This window comes from Oryctolagus cuniculus, chromosome 9, assembly GCF_964237555.1.
Source record: "Oryctolagus cuniculus chromosome 9, mOryCun1.1, whole genome shotgun sequence".
Lineage (NCBI taxonomy): Eukaryota > Metazoa > Chordata > Mammalia > Lagomorpha > Leporidae > Oryctolagus > Oryctolagus cuniculus.
The window spans coordinates 58,963,125-58,987,129 of record NC_091440.1 but is presented as its reverse complement, the minus strand read 5'-3'; the positions used below and the strand labels follow the sequence as shown (position 1 = coordinate 58,987,129).

At 35.6% G+C, this 24,005-nt stretch overlaps 1 long non-coding RNA gene across 1 annotated transcript in view; it reads left to right on the top strand.

Annotated features, from left to right (window-relative positions):
- Positions 1-24,005, top strand: part of LOC103349072 (uncharacterized) — a 73,175-nt gene that overhangs the window by 32,959 nt on the left and 16,211 nt on the right. The window contains exon 4 of the long non-coding RNA XR_007920956.2: positions 12,610-12,699. This is a non-coding gene — a long non-coding RNA (uncharacterized lncRNA). The remainder of the gene's footprint in view (positions 1-12,609; positions 12,700-24,005) is intronic.

Genomic DNA, 24,005 nt, shown 5'->3' with positions numbered 1-24,005 from the left:
AGAATTTCAAGTGTTTCTGAAGGTTTTCCAGCCTGTCCATTTCCCATACCTACCATACTATCACTTAGATTTCAAAACTATGTTTTATTTCATGTAATAAACATATGAGGACAGTTCAAAGGGTTTGTGGAAAAATGAAATCAAATCAAAATAGTTTACCTGGGTGTTAATGTTTTGAAATCCACAGATATAAGAGGTTTTCAAAAATTTATGGGGGGGGGGGGTTGTTCTAGCACAGTAGGTGAAGCTGTTGCTTGGGACATCTGAATCCTGTGTTGAAGAACTTGTGATGGAGTCTCACCCCTGCTTCTGCTAAAATGCTGAAAAGACAGCAGATGATGGTACAACTACTTGGGTCCTTGTTGTCCACATGGGACCCCTGTGGAGTCCCTGGCTCCTGGTTGCAGCCTGGCACATTCCGGCTGCTGTATGCATATTGGGGTAGAACCAGGGGTTGGAAAATTTCTCTATCTCTCCCTCTTTTACTCTGCCTTTCAAATAAAGAAAAATAAATTTTTGGCAGACACTGTGGCATAGTAGGTTAAACCTTTGCCTGGGGTGCTGGCATCCCATATGAACGCTGGCTCAAATCTCAGCCGCTCCACTTTCGATCCCGCCCCCTGCTAATGGCCTGGGAAAGCAGCAGAGGATGGTTCTAGTGCTTAGGCCCCTGGACCCATGTGGGAGACCCAGAAGAAGATGAAAGATTTCTCTCTCTCTCTCACTCTGCCATCCAAATAAGAAAAAAAAATAATAAAAAAGTCTAATGATCACACACACACAAAAAAAACTTAAGTGTTTTTACTAGTAGTCCTGTAAGAGTGATTTTCATTAAATTCCGATGTTTTTTATAATTTGTTCTTTTAAGAGCAATAAAATTAGAAAAATAAGGTACTTTTATTTAGTCTTTATTAAAGCAACACCAAAATAGCTTTAAAGCTTTAAAAAGATAGGAAAATTATGCTTATTGCATATTGTAAAATATAGCAGCACTAAAGAAAGTCAGTTGTCTTTGAGAGCAATATGTCTTTTGGACTTGATTATTTCAATGCCATTCTATTTGAATTTTTAAAGTGTTCCAATTTCTTAATGAAAAACTATTTTAGATATTTGGTTTTATGCTGCTAGGAGGCCAGACATTTTATTAATACTCTATTAAAGTCACTGTTCAGTAAATTATAGAAGAATGAGACAATTCTTTGAGTTTCTTCTGATGAACACGGTACTCTGATTACCACTTATAATGTATTTCTTTTCCTTTAGTAAAAAAACCAAATTTATTTATTTGAAAGTCAGAGTCAGAGTCAGAGTCAGAGAGAGAGAAGGCTCTTCCATCCACTGGGTCACTCAACAAATGGCTATAACAGCCAAGGTTGTAATGTGCTGAAGCCAGGAGCCAGAAGCTTCTTTTGGGATCTCTCCCATGTGGGTACAGGGCCCCAAGTCCTTGGGACATCTATTGCTGCTTTCCCAGACCATCAGCTGGGAGCTGCATTGGAAATGGAGCAGCTGGGGCTTGAACTGGAGCCCATATGGGATACTCACATTGCAGGAGGCAGCTTCACCTGCTACAACACAAGGCTAACCTCTTGATGGATGTGTTTCTCTTACTCAAAGCTTTTGTCACCCGAGGAAATCCCCATTAATCTACTTAAAACCTCAACAAGTTATTTGTTTGTTTGTTTATTTGTTTTTGGAAGCAGTGAGGCGGAGCTACATTACATGTATTGGTATTTAAGTTTGGACTTTAGGCTAAGTTGCTTACTCACAACTCAGATACTTTGTATTCTCATTTTGTTTTACTTAAAATCATTTTAAAGAATAAAAGGATATTGTAAAAATACAAATTATTGATAGGAACATTTTGCAACAAAGGAACAGTCTATTAAACCACCTCCCATGGCTGAAACAAGCATTTCTAATAGTTGCAGTTCTTGTGATTGCTTCTGTGGTTATAAATACATAATCAATATTTGATCATCTATCGGTACTCTTAAGAAAGATGAAAATTTAGCTTATTAGCACTCACCATTCTTCTCTCCATCCACTTCCTTTCCCAGTATGAAATTTTACGTTATTAAATTTAGCCTGCCATTAACATAGTAATTATATTTAAAATGTACACAAACTTATGCTTCTTGTTCCAGCAAGTAAAGCCATTTCTCTTGGCTTATTATTGCCTAGATGAAGATATTAGTACTCTCATTCTTTATATTACCTATCACAAACTATCAATATACATCAGTAATAATTTTAAAATTATTAATTTGGCAACATAGAGTTCTATTATCTTTTTGTTTGTAAACTGATTCTAAAAGTTGAAAAACCATGATTTTTTATGCATCTATTTTAAAAAAAATATTTATTTGAGAGGTAGTGTGCAGACAGAAAGAAGGGCAGACAGAGAGAGAGGTCTTTCACCTGCTGATTTACTCCCCAGATGGCCGCAATGGCCAGAGCTTAGCCGATCCAAAGCCAGGAGCCAGAAAATTGTTCCAGGTCTCCCATGTGGATGTAGGGACCCAAGCACTTGGGCCATCTTCCACTGCTTTCCCAGGCTATAAGCATAGAGTTGGATTGGAAGAGGAACAGCCAAGACAGAACTGGCACTCATATGCGATGCCAGCAAAGAGCCAGATCAGAAGTGGAATAGCTGGGACAAGAACTGGTGCCATATGGGATGCCAGCGCCACAGGCAAAGGCTTAGCCCATACACTACAGTGCCAGCCCTTTTTTATTCATCTTATGAATCAGGAAACACTGTTCCCTACAAAGCTCATTGGTAAGCATGATTAAATTCCCTTTTCTGCTTATACAACATCTAGGCTCCTGTGAATCATGAGGAAATTATTTCCAACATCAAGTTCAAATAGATTCATTTTTCTCATGCCATCAATTGATCAAAATTGTTGTGCTAATCTGTTTAGTTTGGTTAACACTGAGTGAAATTAATTTCTCATTTCATTCTTTTGGTGTTTTCTTTAAGAAATTACAGGTTTCTACTTTGGGATCTGTGGAGTGGACTGCATTGTACCTTCTCTTGAGAATATTTTTGCTCATAAGCTCTGACTTCTTGTTCTAATTGGACCAGCATCTTTGTAGACCAGCTGTATAGGCATCTTTTTGTAGATTCTTTTTCATCAAATTGTTTCTTGACTCCTGTATCTGTCTTCTTCCTCATAACAAGATAAGACAGATAAATTATATATTTTATAATGTTTCTTTATTATAATCATATATTTGATTAATAGTAGAATTATGGTTTACAATTATGAGGATTTTTAAGGCATTCAGTGTTGCTGATTTCAAATTTGATGATATTGTTAGTCAATCCTCTTCATTATTTTCAAATCAAAATAGAAGTGTTTTAATCTTTTGTCTTTTGGTACACTGAGCCTGGAACTGGTTATTTTCACATTCTTTTGGCCATTTCACTTTGAAAACTTGTGTTAATACTGCTGATAAATATTTTTCTAATTTTTGTTTTTTAATTTTCCACCCACTATTTTCCCTGCTCTCTCTCTGTAGCATCTGTTCATTAGGTGTTGGATTTTCATTGATCCTCTGGCTTTTCTGTTTCTTCTGACTCTCTTTTAATTTACAGTAGCCTGGTCTCATTTTCTGATGGTTCATTTTTTTTTTTTACTATAACATCTTTCTGTATGTTCCTGGGGACAGCAAAGAAATGATTATTATTTCTTTTAGGTTTTTTTTTTTTGTGTGTGTGTGTGTGTGTGTGTGTTCCATGAGCTGTTTGCTTCTTCAGGTTGAGTTCTTTGTTTTATTGTTGTTTGCTGCTTGATCATCTCCTATGGGCTCCTACCTCCCCCATATAGCTGATAATCAAAGTTTTCATTTGATTTTTACGATTCTAGAATTGGATTCTGAGCAGTGGCCTGGGTTTTCTCTTCTGTTCAGTGTGTTTGCCAATATAAAAAATCTCATTCTGGATCATTAGATTTTAAGTTCTAAGTTTCTAGTTCTATGAAGGAACTAGAAAGTCAATTAAAAACACCAAAAGGCAGAGAGAAAGAGGCATACATACATACATACATACAGATCCTTCCCCCTCCCCATCCAATGTCTTATTCCCTAAATGCCAGCTATGACTGTGGCTGGGCCTGGCTGAAGCTGGAAGGTAGGAACTTAATCCACGTCTCCCTTGTGGGTGGCACAGAGCCATCTATGGGAGTCATCATCTGCTTTCTCCCAGGGCCTTCATTAGCAGGAAACTGTAATTGGGAGCCAGAGCTGGGAGTTGAACGTAGGCACATTAATGTGATATGTAAGCATCCCAAATGAAGTCTAAAATGCTAGGTGAAGCACCCATCCCAAGATTGTCGGTGTTATGGTTTTACTTGGGGATTAGTAGATGTAGGTAGACAATTTATTATGAATGTGCTTTTTCTAACTGAAATTTATAGTGAGGGGTTATCTCCTGTTTTCCTTCTTATTTGAGTACTTCTCAACTTAGACTTACTATAAACAGTGCATAAGGAAATGTCTGACAAATTGTGTATTCTGTTATTGAGAAAGATGCCTATATTTTCAGAATTCTTGTTTCCATAAACTAAGTTGGCTTGGTAGTGAAGAGAATAAATCTTAAAGTGGGTGGGGGCAAAGATATTCTTTGATATTCTCTTTGAATGATTTAAACTACTTCCAAAGCAGAGAGATAGGATACAAGTTTTCTCAATTCTCAGGTGGTATGTCTGGTTAGAGATCTGTCCTTACATCTGGGAGTAAAGCATGTTGTACAAAGCGAAGTGAATTACTTTATATCATTTGCCTGGCCACATGACCCTTTAAAGGGTAAGCAAGTTTTATTCACATGCAAAAAACATTTAACTGAATTGTATTTATAGGAATTAATTTCAGATTGATTAAACCACTAAATATGAAAATTCAAAATCTAAAAATGTTGAAATACTTGACAATAAAATATATTTTATAAGCTGTAGACTGCAAGAAAAAATACAAAACAATTTCTATTATTAAGCTATATTGTAATATATGTTATAGAGGTCTTGTCAATAAAACAAGAAATTACAAATGAAAACTGAATATTTACCAAAGTAGATCATGTTTATTTCAGCCTTGTTTTAGTAAAACTTGCAAGTGACACAAATGTCCAACAATGGCATTAGAATACTTTGTTAAATATTTATGCAGGTCAACTAGTGCTACACATACTTTCATGAGTAAAATCATCCAAATGTGTTGAGCATGAAAAAAGATAATTAATGATTATTGTCTGAAAATTAGAATAAAACGTGTGAGGAGATCCAGGATGTATGCTGATTGACAATTCTATTTTTAGTGTTTATTTTCAAGCTATGATTTTATTTTCAAATCTTAATTGTTTTGATTAGTTAAAAATAATTAATTTTATCTGGATGTTAGCATTTAAGCTTCTGCATCCAAATGAGATTTGAACCAGCCCTAGCCCTCTGGACAGGCAACACATTTTTGTATTGCAAATTATGCAGAAAAAGTGACAAGTTACGTGGGCAGGTTCTGTTATTATTGTCATTTTTCAATTAAAAAATAGAGATTCATATTTAAAACAAGGAAATAGAGAGTGTCTGATACTGGCTATTCAGATCTTGGATTGGCTGTATGTCAAAAGACCAGCTTCTGTGAGGACAGGTCCTAAATGATGCTTTCTAAATTTTCCTTTGATGAACGCTGAAGAGTAATGAAAAGTATTCTTTAATTCCAACAACCTTGTTAAAATCTTCTCAATCAGACAAGCAATATAGAAATGAATATGTTAATCTCTTTTTGGTGTATAGTTTAAATTTGATCCTTAATTGTTTTGTGATTTGTTCAAACACGGTAGATGGCTCTTGTAATGAGTGAGTTGACACCTGGGCTCTAGTAAGTTGTTAGAGTTGAAAAAGAGTCCTCCAAACTAAGTTACACATTATGTGCCAAAGCTACAAATTAATGTTGGATATATTTATCTTCTTCAAACTTGTTTCACTACATTGTTTAAGGAAAATCATTGTGGTGATTTTAGAGATGTATTGATAAGCATTGTATATTAGACATGATTCTTTTTACACTAAGCTCATTTTCTTTTAAATAATCAGAGACACTTTGACCAAGAGAAACATTACCACAAAACAGTATTGTAATAATTTTTCAAATGTTTAAGTGAATTGTTTATTCACCATTCTTACCTGCAGTCTCTGAATTAGAATTGTGTGGGAGTAAAGATTAGAAATTTGTATTTTAAAATAAAATCTTACTCTCTCTTTCAAATAGAAAATAAAAAGTACATTTAAAAAATATTGAAGTTTTTAACAAGATTTCCCTAGATGAGTTTGAATATAATATAAACCATACTCAAATTTGGGAACAAAGGGGTTAAATGATTTGCATCAGCCCTTATATTTAGATTTCTGCTTTATATTTCAGTTTTACTTGCATATTGATTTTATGTTGATTATCTGATTTATTTGCATTGCTTGATTACAAGATATATCATTCCTTACATTGATTTGTTCTACTGTACCTTATATATAGAAGATTAATTTAGTTTTGTGAGCAATTATAAACCCTAACTCATCAGGACTCAATATACATCTATAGTTACATGCAGTGTGTTCTTTCACAACCCATACCCAGTGATCAGCACTTACTATTTTTATTTCCCTAGTAAAATATGCTTTATTACTTAAGAAACTGAATCAGGATCTAGATAAGTGCAGCTGAACCAGATGGAGCTGAGCTATTTAGACCCAAGAATATTAAAAAAAAAAAAAAATTACAGTTTGTTAGACCAAAGGAGTATCAAAAAGTTTAGTGAGATTCATTGGAAATTGTCCTTCGTGACAGGAAACTATAAACTTAAAGGGTACATTCCTAACTCTGTCCTTTGTTAAATCCTTGTTAGGGGCTAATTTTGTCCATGTTTTTTTCAAATTTCTCTTTCTGTTTTCCAGCTCTCCTGATTTGTACTCTTAATGAATTCTGTACTTTTATTACCTGCTCGATAAAATAATAGGGCTTGATTTTTACCTTAATTTGTTTTCTACAGCTTCAAGGATTATTCCCATCTATAAACATCCTGTATAATTAAAAAGGTTTGTGTTCACTTTACTCACACAGTAACTACCATATAAACAAAGAGATGGCCTTTTCAGACATTTTCTGTATTGGAAGGAAAAATTTAGCAATGGAACCTACTATATTTTGCTACTTTATCTTTGCTATTTTAATTTTTTTTTCTGTAGAGCTTTCCAAATCATGTGTTAATTCATTAAAACATTCAAGTAGTAAATGAACTATGTCTTTTGTATAAAGGTTGTACTTTTGCTATTGTTTTATATATCTTTCATCATAAGCATTAACATATTTAGAAGCATTTTATATTTTAAGCCTATTTTACAGTCAAATAACTGGCTATGATTTTTCCTTGTAGAAACTCTCAGTAGAAGATTGGTAGAACAGGCCAGCACCCCGGCTCACTAGGCTAATCCTCTGCCTGTGGCACCGGCACACCGGGTTCTTGTCCCAGTCGGGTGCCAGATTCTGTCCCGGTTGCTCTTCTTCCAGTCCAGCTCTCTGCTGTGGCCTGGGAAGGCAGTGGAGGATGGCCCAAGTCCTTGGGCCCTGCACCCGCTTGGGAGACCAGAAGGAGGCACCTGGCTCCTGGGTTGAGATCGACGCAGCGTGCTGGCCGTGGCAGCCATTTGGGGGGTGAACCAACAGAAGGAAGACCTTTCTCTCTCTCTCTCTCTCTCTCTCTCACTGTCTAACTCTGCCTGAAAAAGAAGAAGAAGAAGAAGAAGAAGAAGAAGAAGAAGAAGAAGAAGAAGAAGAAGAAGAAGAAGAAGATGATATTGGTAGAGGATCTAAAAAAGTATTTCCCAACTTGGAAGAGTACAATTAATTCATCATTCAGCATCGATTTTCTGAGGGTTTACCATTTGCCAGGCACTGTTCTAGGTGCTGGAATTTTAACAGTCAAAAAAAAAAAAAAGTTACAATCTATATGTATAGGAAGTGCAAAATAATCTAGTTAGACAATAGTGTGAGATGCAGTGATATTCACTATGTAGGAAAAATAAAGCAGATAAAAGGGATGTGGCATGCTGTAGGGAGATTAAAGTAGGAAGAAAGTTTCAAGGAAGCCTTTAGAGGGAAGATAATGTTGGAATAAAAGCCTCAGGAAAGTGAGCGAACTGAGCAGGCAGGTACTTGAGCAGAAGACACTCCAGGCAGAGAGACAGCAGGTGCAAAGAATTTGGAGTGGGAAGATGCTGGGCTTGTTTTAGCAGCACAGAGTTGGACAGTATCCTTTAAAAAAGGCATGAAATAGACCCTATGAATAAGAAAGAGAGGGATGTCAAAGGAATTATCATGACTTTTTGCCAACTCAAGCAGAAATAAATTGCAATAATTGAATTGGGGAAAGCTGCAGAATATACAGGATTTGGCAGAAATTTCAAAATTAGGTGTGTTCAAATCATAATTATAATTAAGTGGAGTAGGTAGTTTTAAATTGAGATTACAATCCTATTCCTATTCGCTATATGGTTGTTGGAATGTAGTTCCCGTTAGAATGTGAGTCTAATCAGAGTCATCCAAGGGTGAACCACAGGCTTACTGTTTAGAATATCTAAGCAGTTCTCAAGGTTTCTAGGTATGACCTGGAGATATTTTGAAGGGACTCTTTTCATATCCATTTACTTTTAATGGCACTAACATAGAAGCTTTTCCTGAAGAGCTATACGATAGTTGTTCAGGAGAGTGAATCCAAAAGACTCCTAATACTCTGTAAGACCCAGTAGTGAATGGCTTCTGAGCTGCCTGCCTTAATTAGGTTTTGTGTTTGCTATGGAGGTCCTGTGCTTGGCTCACCTTGGAAAGACCATCTCCCCCACTGCTTCAGATTTTTGGACCAACTAAGAATTTCTCATAAGATTTTGATGCTGATATCAGTGGCATCAAGCAATATCCTTAAAGTGTGTTGGCCACCAGCAGCCTTAGTTTATAACCCCACCTTGTATGCTGCTACATCGCTGGGTTTCTGGCCCTTCCTGCATGAGTTATAATAATAATAAAAAATATAACATATTTGACTTTCTCATAAGAATATTTTTTCTTTAGACATTTTCTACTCATATGCAAATATTAGTCTTTATAAGTTTTGGCTTCACAAATATCAACTGTCTCTTGATAAATGAAGGAATTAGTACATGGCGATTTCAAGAGATTAAAAGGAAACTGTTGAGAATAAAGTTCCATAGGGAATGGAATCTGGTAGCTACAACAGTACAAATGTGGAACATGACAGTGGCATGATATACAACCTCACAGTCAGAGCTGGGATAGATGAACTCCTATTATTTTCCATTTTCTCTTTGCCAGAGTTTGAATCTCAGGAAAGCTGCACAAAATTGATTGTATTCATTGGTCGGCCCTAGGCTCATTCATTGGTTACATGACTGACATCTGCCAAGCAGAACATACTTAATGTAATAATGTTATTGGAAAAAGTATGGATAGCGACAGGCATTTGGCACAGCAGTGAAAATGCTGGGATGCTTGAATACTGTATCTGAGAGTCTGGGTTCAAGTACAGCTCTGTTTCATATTGTAGCTTCCTGCTAATATATACCATGGGAGGTAGCAAATTATGACTCGCATAGTCGGGTCCCTGGCACCCACATGGGAGACCTGTACTGAATTCCTGATTCCTGGCTTTAGTCTGTCCCATCCTGGGCTCCTGGGCTGTTGTACACATCTGGGGAATGAACCTACAGATAGAAAATTTCTCTCCATCTATCTCTGTCTTTTTTTCTCTGCCTTTCAAATAAACAAATAAAAAAAAAATTTAGAAAGTTAAAAGTGAAGGATAAAGGTGAAAAGCAAATATCACAAATATCTACTACAAGAGATATTTCAAGTCAGAGAAGAGAAAACATTTAGTTTTACATACATTTGTAAACATATATTTTATAATTTTTTGCAAAAAAAACCTTAATTTCATTTTCCACACTTTTTCAAATACTCCTGTATTATCAAAGGCAGCTTGAAAAGATAATCTATTAAATCATTGAGTTAGAAGTCTATCTTATGCAAATTACTAAAAGTAAAGAATTAAGCATAAGAAGTAAATTTATAAAAATTTCTGGAAAAGGAAAGGCGTTCAGTACAAAGCTCAAGTCAATGTAAAGTTTAAAAATGAAAGTAGAGTTGGCAGATTGTATTGCTTTTAAAATAAGGAGAATTTTATTTGTCGAAGTACCAGAATAATTACAAGATGTGACATAAGGTTGGAAAAACTCATATTATTTTAGCAAACAAGGAGTTAATGCTCCTAGTAGCTTCTACAAATCAATATGGAAAAGGTGAACATCCTAATAGAAATATGGGCAAAGAACTTTAAGTGACATTTTAAAAAGGAAGAAATGTAAATGGCCAAAGAATATGTGAGAATACATTCAATCTCCCTAACATTCAAAGATATAAAATGAAAATCACAATGAGATGCCATTTTCACCTACTAAATTGTCAATGACATTAAAATCATTTTACCAAGTATTTAGAAGTGTACAGTGAAAGAGATGCTCCCTTGATAAATGGTTAGAGGCATTCTGGGAAAATGGTAAGTACATGTCTTTTTCCACTGAGATTTTAATAGCAATGATTTTGTTGTAGTTCTTTTTGTTGTTGCTGAAAGCATAAGAAACTAACTCTGGTAGACTTCAGAAAAAGAAAGTATTGTTGAGAGGATTTTTGTTATCTCATGGAATCTAAACTGGTACTGAATAGTCAAACCTAGATAATTAAAAAAATCCAGGCATCTCAGGGTATCCTCTCTCTCTAGAACACTGTCATTGTCACTGTGTTCGGCTACAGTAAAGTGCTTAATGAGATCCCTGGGAGGCAGTTTGCGGACAGTGTTGGAGGACTCCACATGGAAGCCCTGTCATGTGTGATGAAGTGTGCTTCTGGAGAACTGAGCCAGCTCCAATGTCACTTTTATGTAAACTAAAATAGTTATAGGGAAGGGGAAGAAATCGAGTGAGAGTGATCAACAGTACTGCCACTGGTTGTATTAACTCACTTCTGAGAATGAACTAACTGGTATTTAAAGCTTGCCACATGTTAAGGATTACATGTACCAGAAATCAGTAAGCTCCTTTCCTGCACTATATATAATTGTTATTTAAATGACATATCTTAATTTTTTCTCAATCAGTTTGTTAGATGTTTTTAGCATGCTTTTCTGTTCAGCACAATTACACATGCAATTTATAGATAACATTATGCATGCTTTATATTCTGTGGATATTAAGTATATAATTTTCTGAATGAAAAAAATATTGGTTAGAGGTTTGCTTTGCTTGTATATGATAAGAAAAATTTTGAGTGCAGAAAGAGAAATTTGAAATTTCTATTTTTTAGAAAAAAATGTACAAATTACAGACAATTCTGTAATAAAAAAGTCACTTTAAAGTTTTAGCCTCTAGTTAACACTCAGTTACTTATTCAAGTATATTTGTGTAGAAAGCTAAAGTATGTTATAACATAGTTTATTTATGATGAATTCCCTGTATTTCAAATGTAAAGTGATATGGCAGAGAAATATTAGAAAAGAAGGATGCAATCATTTATATATAAACTGATAGATAGGCATAAAGCATAATCATCAAGATCATGGACAACCAAAAGTGAATTATTAAAGGCACCTTCTAGTCTTTGAGGGCATTAATTTCTAGCATGAGTAGGATTTGTGATGGCAATTATGGAATATTAAAGATAAGCTCTTCAAAAGTTAAGGATTTATGAAGTCTTCTTATACCTGGAGGCAGCTGTTGACTTTGATTTCTAAAATGGTTTCAATGGAAGCCATAGACGTAGCCTTGGAGTGGGCAGAGGAAGCTGCCAAAGCAGAAAAGTGAGGTTATGAATTTAAACTAATGGATAGGAGGATAACAGATTCAACAGACGACATTTTTAAAGGCAAGAAAATGCCTTCTATACGAGGTCGGATCTTCAGATACACAGACATTCTTTTGATTAGAAAAGAATTATGAGTGTAATGAGAAAGTAAAAGCAAGAAGTTCATCACACATCAAGGAGTTTCTGATATTCAAGGGATTCTGTTGAATTCTTATATAGATGTTCAACTTAAAAATATCAACAGTGGCCAAACAACAAACAGGTTACAGTGAAAATGTCAAGATATCCTAAGTTGAGCAAATTCACGCAATTATAAGAGAGGCTTTAGGCCACTTATCAATTATACATTTAAAATACTGGTGGATAAGGATTGCTGCTGACACATCTTTGTATCCCCCAAAGCATTGAGAACAGTGACTTGCATATTGCAAATACTCAGCAAATATTTGTTGAGAGAAGACTTCTACATGGAATGCAAAGTAGGTGTGAGACGTGCTCTTTACATTTATAGAACTTACACTTTTCAGAGACAGACAAAACTAACAAACATCGACTAGCTGAACAACATTTATAAAATGCTAACCATATGATGTTTAGATAATAGTAACATAAAAGGCAGGATGTTTTATGATTGTGTTGAGTCAATAATCAAACAGAATTCAAAAGAAAGATCAATGTGATTTTCAGGTTATACAGAAGATGTTGAGAGGAAGATATTGATTTGAGCTTTGGAAAATGGAGAAATTTTAGAATGGTGATGTGAGAAAACATGGTAAGGTAAGTAAAATGCTGCTTTAAAATTACGAACCTAAAAATAAATAATAAAAAATTGCCATCAATCTTCATGGCATTGCACTGAACACAAAGGAAACAAAGAAACAATGAATCCATATAGAATGTTCTATTCTGAACTTATTGCATCAATTCCATATGAAGCTGCTCTTTAAAGGCAGCATAATTTATTCTTGCATGATAGAACTGGTAACTGTCACACTGCTAGATCTGTTAGAAGGAAATATGTCTTTTGGTTCAGTTAATTCAATTCCACATTTATTTATTAAGCACTTATCTGAGCAAAGCACTATAGAATCACCCATGTACAAGCAATTAAAATTTAACTGGTTCAGGGAATATTTGCTACATCATTTCACTTTAAAAAGAGTAAAATATTGCCATATCCTTCCTTGATCTTCTTATAAAAGTGTCTTAAATTAGAGGTTAGATTAGAATAAATGATGCTACCCAAGTAGATTATCTGAATCTGCATTTTCAAACTGGGTTTAGAGAAATGCCATTAAGAAAACTTTCTTTTAGGACTATTTTACCACTTACAGTTACACTGTAATTCCATATCTATTAACTGATTTTTCAGTTACATATTCAAGTGGCTTGGACAGGTAGATTTTTCTTATTTTCTCTATCAGAAAGCTGAAATTGATAGAACTACTTGATTTTCCAAAAGTTTCTACTGATTTGCTGATTGAGAATCATACCTGAACATAACATACTTAGAAGAAAAACCAAATGTGTTTTCTATCATACAGTGCTACAACAGAAGTGGCTATGTTGTCATGCTGTTCAGCATGGAATTTAGTTCACAGAAGTTTTTCTACTGTTTCTAGCTAGGCTGAGGAATGGTTTGTAAGAAAATTTCACTAAAGATGTTCCTTTAATTGCTCAATAATTGTCATGATTTCAAGTTCACAGAGATACTAGTGTACTGGATAAAATGAAAGAGGAAAATCATAAATTTTTAAAGTTTGATCAGTGTAGTAGAAGGTAATGTTTCTAGGGAACTTCTTGCTCTTTCTCAAGGGATAACTAGCAATATCGTAGACAAGTTTGGTGTCTAACTTGTGGGGGAACACAGTACTCCCATCTAAAGGGTAAAGAAAGAACAGGAAGCTGATAAACAAGTATAATATACAGGTCAGCCTTCTCTCCTCTCTCACACAACAGAAAAGTATTTCTTTAGACTGAAGTTGCAAAAGCCCTGCTGTAGTCAATCAAGATAATTCAGAAAAAGGAAACTGACACTTAAAAAATTGTGTCCATTTCGATATGTTTTGGATAGTTACATAATCAATATAACTGCTTCCGTGTTCCTCTGAGTCCTAAGTCATCTGCGATTTGGAAATTAGTGAGTTGTCAAATCTATGTATTTCCCTTCATAAATATTTTCTTTCATATATTGGCACTTGGAGAAGTAAATAAAAGAACATTATTTTCTCACATGATTTCTCCTCAATCATTACTGTTATTACTATTTCCAAGTAACAAATAATGTTGTGGACTGAAGTTTCTAAGATTGAGTATGTGATTCATCTTTTTTCAATTAAGAGTGAATTCATTGAATTGATGCCTGGTCAAGGAAGAGTGAGTCATGCGACAGAAAATAAATGTAACACAGATATGTCTTGTCCGTATCTTACTCGTTTTTTGGTTTTCTGTTGATATCTGAGAAGCAAAGTTGGTTTGGTCAGATCACTTTGGCTATGGTGCATGAAAATGCACCAGTTAAGATCAGAGTACTTGGGAATCATCATACTACTCATGTTAATTTTCATCTATTTAATATCTATAAGATTTGAGGGTAAAAGAACATATGAGATTAAAATCAAGGTAAGACCCATTTCATGGAGAATCCTCCAGTCATATGAGTATAAATGCATGTGACCTTATCCAGAAGGTGGTAGAGAATACTACTTGGATTTCATCAATGTGTCTGGTGTGGTCAGCTCTGTTTATAGATAATTGAATGGTTTTGTTGGAGATGCTTTGTGGATCAGGGTTCATGTAGAAGATTCTTGTTGCAGGTTTTGAAATGGTAAGTGTTTTAACAGAGTAGGGATAATAGTGATGAGGACATGGGAAGTTAAAAATCAGCAAATTGACAAAACTTGATGATGAATTGCATTGAAGATTTGGGGGATTAACCAGAGAGAAGAGAGGATGAGTTTGGTTTCTGTTTGGAAACCTCTTAGAGTAATACTGCTTCACGGAAACAGTTAGCGGAGACCTGACATCGGATCTTTCATGGCATTTTGAATAATCCAAGCCTCAGATGTTTTAAACTAGGTGGTGAGTCTAGCTTGGATTCTGTGTGTTTAGAAATATTTTTAGGGACTTTAGCACTAGGGATGATGTTACAAAAATCACATGTTGAAGACATACATAGAAGGGAATGTAAGCATAATTATGCTGAAAAATTTGTGATCTATAAATATTATGCTCATGGGCCTTACCAGTTTTATTGACTGCTCCATCCCCAGCACCTAAAAAATCACTACCTCTGTTATTGCACCAGAAAATATTTGTTGAGCTGATATCCTAAATGAGTATATTGTGTATAGCAAACTTTTCTGACCAAAATATACAGTGTGCCTACTACAGCAATTAACTTTTACTCAATTCATTCATGTAAACAACAAATGTTATTGAGCAATGCATCTTATGCTAGTCTTTACATCACTGCTGGATGCATTGATCTCAAAATCTATAGCTGGAACAAAAAAGTTATTTCCCCCACATTTCCAACTCACTGTGGTGGGCCAGGAACATGACAACCACAATAATTGTTTCTGTTCAAAAAGGGGAACAATAGGAATCCTACAATAGTCATTGATCCACTCTGAAATCCCACTGGGTAGATACGATGAGGCTCTTCATTGTGTGTGGGCTCCAGTTCTGGTCCTGAAACTAACTCCTCGTGTGTTGTTCTCCAACACTTTGACCTCACCCTATTCAGAAAAGCATCTCCTTCATGCTTCTTCATAACCTCTGAGGGAGGTGTTAAAGAGCTCTCTTTGTTGGCTGAGCTATACTCTCAGTCCACCTCTTGTCCTAAGAAAATTGGAGAAGAGCAATTGCTTTAACAGACACAATCCATTTTCATCTGATTTTACAACACCTTTTGTAATGCATCTCTCTTAAAAGTAGTTTGTTTTTTTTTCCTTTTAAAATGTTTATTTATTTATTTGAAACTCAGAGTTGGAGAGAGTAGCACAGGGAGAGAGAGAACTATATTATGGTTCAGTCCCCAAATGGCTGCAATAGCCCCAGCTGGATAAGTCCAAAGCCAGGAGCCAGGAGTTTCATCCGGGTATCCCACATGGAGGCAGGTTCCAAACACTTGGGAAGTCGTCACTGTTTTCCCCAGACCATTTGCAGTGAGCTGGATCAGAAGTAGAGCATCTGGGAAACAAACTGGTGCCCCTATTTGATGCTGGTGTTGTAGGCTGAGGCTTTACTTGCTAGGCCATCATGCTGGCCCCTATAAATTTTTTTTTGTTTTATTTATTTATTTTTTAAAGTATTTGGTTCAATTTACTAACATGCCCCAGTATGTCTACAGACCCAGAGATATTTTACAATTGTCGGAAAACTCTAGATTATGTCCTTGGTCTCTTTTACTGATGTACTTTATTGAAAGAAAATATAAAAGATCTTTGTTATTAACGCATATTTCCTTATTGTGAAAGATCTAAAAAGTATTGGAGGGCTAGTTAATTCCTTCAGACCTCTTGGCAGAGGGTATGTCAGTCTTGCCTTAAACTGTTCTTTCTTCCCAGCTCTCTCTCAATTTGAGGATCATTTACAAGCCAGAGAAGCTAAAGATCAGAATCAGTTACATCTCTAAACCTTGAAAGTCTGGAGATATTTATATCCCTTGTTTTCTTAATCTTTTCTTGTGAATAGGCCAACTCTTTCCTGAGTTCATCTGTTTTCTGGAAACAATTCCTGATTGTACTATCAGATCTCAAAGTTTCCTTGTCCATAAATCATCATCATCATACAGTATCCAAAGTGAATATGTCCATTATCATCAAGTATATTTTCTTCCTTCTGTTTCACTGTGGCTGATGGCTTTGCTAAACAGTTTGCCATGCATTTACCTGTCATTTTTTTAGTCTGAAATAAGGTTCCAGGCTTCCTGCCCATGGGGTTCAAGACTTTGGATATATATTTTAGATTCTTTTTTTGCCATTACACTTCTTCTAGTTATTCATTTCTTTAAGTTGTAGCTATAGGAATGTTATGAATCCAATAGTCTCCTAGCCTCATTGTTTACAATAATACACATTAGCCTCTCATTCACTGTGGATTGACTGAAGCAGCTCTATCCTAGCCTATGGGTCAGGTTTTGCTTTACACCCTAAGATATCTCATTGGAGCTTCAAGAGTGAAGGAGCAGCTCTTGTCTGAGCATGCTGCTACCATCAGTGTGGATGGAAGAGGTCAGGAGCCCTGGCAGAAACTTGTAAGACTATAAAAGATTCCACCCAAATTTGGCACTCTCTTCTTTTCACCCCTACTCCATTTGCCAAATTGAGCATCAATCAGGTAGGGTTGCATACTCCTCCTTGGTGCAGGATGGCAAGGGAATGTGGATATTGCTATACTGTAATACTATCCTCCGTACGAAGCTACAATATATAGATTGGGATCTACATGTGATCCAAATGAATCAATGTTTTTATGGATTTAGAAGCATTTATGTTTCAAAAAGCAGTGCCATTAGAAAATCAACACAAAGAGTTCCTTTTTTCTGGGAATTTGTACAAATATATTTCTAAAACAATAAAAGAATAATTCATCATATTCTTTTCATAAAATGTAATTCACTGGGTGCTCTATTTTTAATCAACTGTTTAAAAAATATGACCCTGAATTAAGGTGTATTCAAGGTCTCTTAGACATTGTAAAACTCATAATTAAATTTAAAGTTTAGTTGCCTGGTTTAATATTTATTCTCAATTGAATGAGATTAATTACCTTTCAAAAGAAGTTTTAGAAAAGACTGTTTTAAGTTGTACATGTCCATAAATGTACCATATTTGCTATGGAACAAAAAGCATAATTTGAAACAGATTTTAAGAAATAATACTTACTCTAAAATATCAGATAAAGGTTTAGGTTAATTTTGGTGCATCACCTAAGAGAAAAGTGGAGTATTCAAGAATCAATTTAACATGGAAGAGAGATGACTCTGTCATTAAAAATCAATCAAAAGTAAACTTTCGAAGTGCAAGAAAGAGATCTTCCTATATATCAAAATGAAAAATGGCTTTTATCAGTAGCTTTACTTGAAAATTTTAATAAATGCACTAAAATAAATATGATTTAATGAAGGAGAGAATAATCTGTTGCCATGGGGAAAAAGAAAAAAATACTCTTTGATAGAAGAATGATAGGAAATTTAGATTAAAAGAAAATTTTCAAGAGAAAAAAAAGGATTTCAGTGTTGAAAGTAGACAACTTGGGAAGAAAGCCATGGATATCAATAACAATATATTAGCTACCATACACTAAAAATTACAAATTGCACAAGTAAAACAAGAGTCATATCTTCAAATTGACCACAGTGGAGAGAATTCTTTGCTCCAACATTCATAAGTGTTAGAATATCTGTCAGATTTCAAGCTGAACACTGGCATGCACAGCAAGGATCAGTCCCAGTCCGGCAGTGTTGTTTCATACAGTATCCAAAGTGAATATGTCACATTCCCTGCTCTGGTTACTATTCATGTAAGTGGAATGAGTTATATCTCAAAGTACTTTTTTCTTATTTTCCTGTTCATGATCTCTTTGTTCAGCTTGATGCATCCATCTGCCTCCAAGAATATTAGGAAGATTCTGTTATGAATACAAGGAAAGGGAGAGAAATATTCAGTTTCTGGCATTAAAATGCTATTTGCAGGGCTATAGAAAGGCAAGGAACTTGGGAGCTCATTTTAACTAGAAATTGCCTAAATTTCTTCATATTCTTATACAACTTTATCAAATGCATGCATATTTTACTGTTAGAATTTTCGAAGAGGATAAACCAGGAATGGCACAGATCTGCTTCTCCCAGCTCATGTTGGTGGAGAGAACCTCGGGTGGAGTGAGGAAGATGGCCCATTAGACCCCTTCTGAGAGTGTTTGCCTTGATGGATTTAAGGTGCTTTCTCTTTTTTAAAAGATTTATTGATCGATTTAAAAGGCAGATTTAGAGAGAGAGAGAGAGAGGGAGAGAGAGAGAAAGGGAGGGAGGCATCCATTGATTCACTCCCCAAATGATCACAACAAGGCCTAGGCAAGGCAGGAACTTCATTAAGACTCCCATGTGGATGCAGGGGTCTAAGTACGTGGACCATCCCCTGCTGCTTTCCCCGGGCACATTAGCAGAGAGTTGGATCAGAATTGGAGCAGTTGAAACTCAAACCAATGCCCATGTAGGATGCCAATGTCCACAGGTGGCAACTTAACCTGCTGTCCCACAATGCCAGCCCCAAGAGGTCTTCTTGATATTTGATGAGGCTGAGGGGAATATATGGGGAAGAGTGAGTCTTTGTTCCCATTTGCTTTGGGAACCATCCCTACATGTCCTGTGAGGTGTTGTCCTTGTGGTAAAATGGGCAATTCTTGCTGGGAAGGCAGAAGGAATCAGGAAACAAGGCTTTGGACCAGTAAAGTCCACCTCAGCCTTTTAATTTATAAAGACACCAGGTGGGAGGTGCAAAAGTCCACCAGTGTGCTGGATGGAGTACACTCTACAGGGAGGAGAGGTCACTGTATTAGTTGAAAAGACCCTGAAGCTAAAAGCTATCTGCTGTACACCCTGGGCCAGGGGCCAGATGTAAGTTGTTCCCAGACTTCAGAGGTATGCAGAGCCAGAAAGAGCTGAAGAGATGAAGACTTCCCTGGAAGTAGGGGTTGAGCCCCAAGAACTCACCATAGTCTTCCAATACCGAATGCAGAATTGTGACAGCCTTCAGAGCTCTTAGTAACTCCTCTGGAAAATGGCTTCATGGTAGCTGAACAGACAGCTAGCAGAGAAAATCAGGAAGGCTCAAGTGCTGCTCACATGAGAGATCTTCAAAAAGTTCATGGAAAATGCCTGTTATGAATAAATATGCATGGGTTTAAAAAAAAAAAAAGTTGCACCAAGGTAAGCGTCATTTAATTCTATTTCCATACAAACTTTTTAAAGTGTAAGTTCCCTCCAACATATACTCACATACCATCATAGCGAAGATGAGGAAGCATTAATCAAAAGAAAAAGTGATTAATTACCTGCAGACCTTCTATTATTACATTGGAACATTTTATTTTTTTAAACCTCTACTACCCTAAATATATTCCCTCTGTGAATTCATAGGATGCCTTCTGTAAGGGAAGTTGAGATCAATTATGTAGTAATTTAAAAAAATAACTGTATTTTGCTTATATATATATATATATATATATATATCAGTATTTGTGAGGTATTCATGACCCCACAAATTAAAAATATCCAATGTAATGTAAGTGACATTTAATTTAATCATGCCAAAAATCAAGTAAGACTCTCTCACGGGCTGTCATGGAAGGCCATACAAATTTACCTGATTGTTATTGTAGGTATCTGTGTGTTCCTTATTTGCTTAGTCATGGCTGGTCCCAGGTAACCCAGGAGCATTTAAAACTCCAGTTATAAAATTGGAGACCCAGGGGTGAATGTGACCTGCAAATGTGTTCTCTTTGATCTTCACAGTGTTAACCCCTTGAACCAACATTTATAAATGCAGAGATTGTAGAAAGGGCAACACAGAGCTGCAACTATATACCCTGCCCCTTGTAACCCAGGAAGAAGTCCTCTATTTTCTGTAGATTTTTATTAATTCAATTTTTTAAAAATCCTACTCAAGTTACTCAGTTTTATTACTTGTCTGGCTCCTTATCTCCCATGAAGTTACAAATCTAAGCTCAAAGCGTGGGGTGACAATGAAGGCTCAAAGGCCTACGGGTACCATACAGTGATATTTATTTAGGGTTTTCATTCTTACTTCTTAGACGTATTTTCTAAAGATGGAACATTTTATTCCATGTATTTGCATTGGGGTTTGTCTAATTAACTCAGCTTCACGTTCTAAGAAATGCTCACTTGAATGCAGAAGGGATTAGGTCTGGAATGCAGATAATTTTAGGTAGTACTGTTGCCTTATTTGTCATTTTTCATTCTATAACTACAGAATTTGCAAAGTAAAATACATATTTTTTTCAAACAAAAGAATATAATATGACCAGTAGAAGATTTATTGATTTATGAGTCCACGGACAAATCAAATCTCAGTATCAGACTGACAGATTCCTACTCTGGGAGAATCTGAAACTAGAATCTTCGGTGGTTTCAGATCTAAATGCTAGAGTTCCTCTCTATCTTCACTGTGTTTTTATGCAGAATGATTACCTCCCCAAAAGTAGAAACTCTCCTCACAGTTTGTGATACCAGTCCTTGTGATTTCAAAGGCAGGGAAGTGATTGGCTGAGCACAGATAAGCTGTGTACTTCAAAAAATTATGTCAGCCAGGTTTGGGAGATTTGTGTACATATCTCAATTCCTTCTAAAACTGTGGAATATGGACAGCTGAGTTTTTAGGATAATGGAAGAATGCTAGGCAGACAATACTATAGAGGTCTAGCAAAATAACCAAGTAGTACATGTTTCTTAACTAAACAGGTAAGTGAAAGACCATTACATTCTTTTGTAGCTAGAAAGATATGTGCCAAAATCTCACTTTCTCTCATTTAAGGGATAGCGTAAGCTCTGGACAGGTTCTTTATTTGTAGAACAGGGAAGAGATTACCTTACTTCATGGTATTGTCAGTAAGTTAAATGACAGATTTAAAATATCTACTACAATGTTATTGCCTGATAAATGTCCATTCCTTTTCTTTTTTTATATTTATTTACTTATTTTTATTGGAGTTACATACACATACAAAAGCATAGAGAGTGAAAGAGAGAGAGAGAGAGAGAGAGGGAGAGAGAGAGAGAGCAAGCTCCAATCCTCTGTTGGTTCACTCCCCAAATGGCTGCAATAGCCAGGCCTGGGCCATGCTGAAGCCAGGATCCTAGAACTCCATCCAGGTCTCCCACTCCACTGCTTTCCCAGGTGCATTAACAGAGAGCTGTTTTGGAAAGGGAGCATCCAGAACTCAAACTGACCACCATATGGCATAACCCACTGCACCACAATGCTAATTGTTTTGCTATCATAAATTGGTAGCTTATATGATTTTGGAACTGTGAAATATTGGAATTTTAAGTACAACCATTTTTTAAACTGTTCAATTCATTGTATTAGAATTGGAGAGGTATTGGAATTAAAGATGATTACCCAAGGATCTATTAGAAGGCGGTAAGGATCTATTAGAAGGCGGTAAGGATCTATTAGAAGGCGGTAAGGGCTATGGAAAAAAAACAGCAGGGGAGGAAAATAGAGAGTGAAGTAGTTCAGGATGGCATCATTAAGAAATGGTGTGATCATTGTAGGCCTCACAGAAGAAGTGACATTTGCATAAGACATTAAATGGAGGCTGAGAAGTTATACTTGTAGGTATCTGGGATCAGAGTATCCATGTCTGAGAGAATAACAGTATAAATTCTTTGAGTTTGAAGGTGTCATGCATTTTATAAAAACATCAAAGATACCATTTTGGTTGTGAATGTATAGATAAGGGAAAGATCGTGGAATATAAGGTCAGAGATATAAATGCATATATGCCCTTGTAAGTCATTTGATTTCCTTTCTTAATAGGAAAGTTTTTTTATGAGAAATGATGTTATAATCTCATTGGTATTTTTACAAGAACTCTATCAAATCAGGTTAAGAATAAATTAAAAGGGAAGAAGGATGAAGATATAGAGACCACAGGGGAGATGATGGTAAATTGAACCAGGCATTTGCAGTGAAGGGAGAGAGTAATGAATTTATTTATATGTATTTTGAAAATAGAACCAACAGTTCTCCTGAGGAACAGAGTGTGGGGAGTGGGAAAGAATGTGTCAACGATGGAATGCTAAAGGATTTTACATTCAGCAATTAATGGATATAATAGGAGCCCTCTACTGATAACAGGAAGACTGTGTGAAAAGCAAATGTCTTGGGAGGAAAATCGGGAATTCTGTTTTGGTTGTTGTTAAATTTGAGATGTCTATTTTCTACCTGTGTTGGCATAGAAATCTGGAATTAAGCAGATGAATCTCAAGAGGGGACATAAGTTTAGTAGTAATTGGCAAATAAGTGGCATTTAAATTTATGAGATTGGGTAGGAGCCAAAAATCCATGAATGCAGGTGGTGAAGAGGACAAAGCAACCTAGGGATATGCCAACATTAAACACTTGGAGAAAGAAAATGAACCGATAGGCATAAGTGTACAGAAAATCAAGTAAAGAGTATATCAAGAAAGAATTGAGAACTGTGTTAAGTGCTACTGATCAGTCAAGTAATGGGGGCAATAGACATTGACCATCAAATTTAGCAAAAGTCAAATCATGACTTGCTTTAACAAAAATACTATTGGTGGGAATATGGGGACACAATCTTAATGGAATAGGTTGGAAAAAGAAGAATTGAAGGCAATCAATTTAGACATTTAGTGGAGTGTTGCTGTAAAAGGGAGTGTTCTTGAAATCTTTTGTTTAGCATAGGGTTAACTATATGATAACTAAGTATACTGAAAATAGATTATTGAAAAAAAAATTAAGAATGGGAATCTGAGAGGGAGGGGGAAGAAAGTTGGAATGTGGGTGGTAGGGGAGGAAGTCTCACTATGTTCCTAAGTCTGTATAAATAAAATAGTTGGAACTTGTATAACTTAAATGATTTTTTAAAAGGGAGTTGCAAAGAAACAGGGTAGTGGCAGATATAAGGAGGACCATTTTTGTAAACTGAAAGAAGTGATTCAATAAAGGTACAACTTTAAGCTTCATAATAGAAATGAGACTTCTGAGTCTTGATCTTTCATAGGCAAGAAGAGATAGATACAGTGCTCATGGATTGGAATTGTCATGGATGTGTAGAGGAGTGTACATGAGAGTACTTTAAAAAGTTCATGGAAAAATGGAATTCACAGATAAGTTTACTTTGGTGCAGAAAATTTTGAAGTGCATGAATGGCTTTTTTATAATATTCTTTTTTCAAGAACTTTTGAAGATCCTTAATGTACTTAATCTTCCCTAGATAAATGGCTAATTATGCTGAATGTTGGAGTTTATAGAACTTTTTTGATTGATTTTATATATATTCAGGAAAACAAAATAGAAAGATTGTCA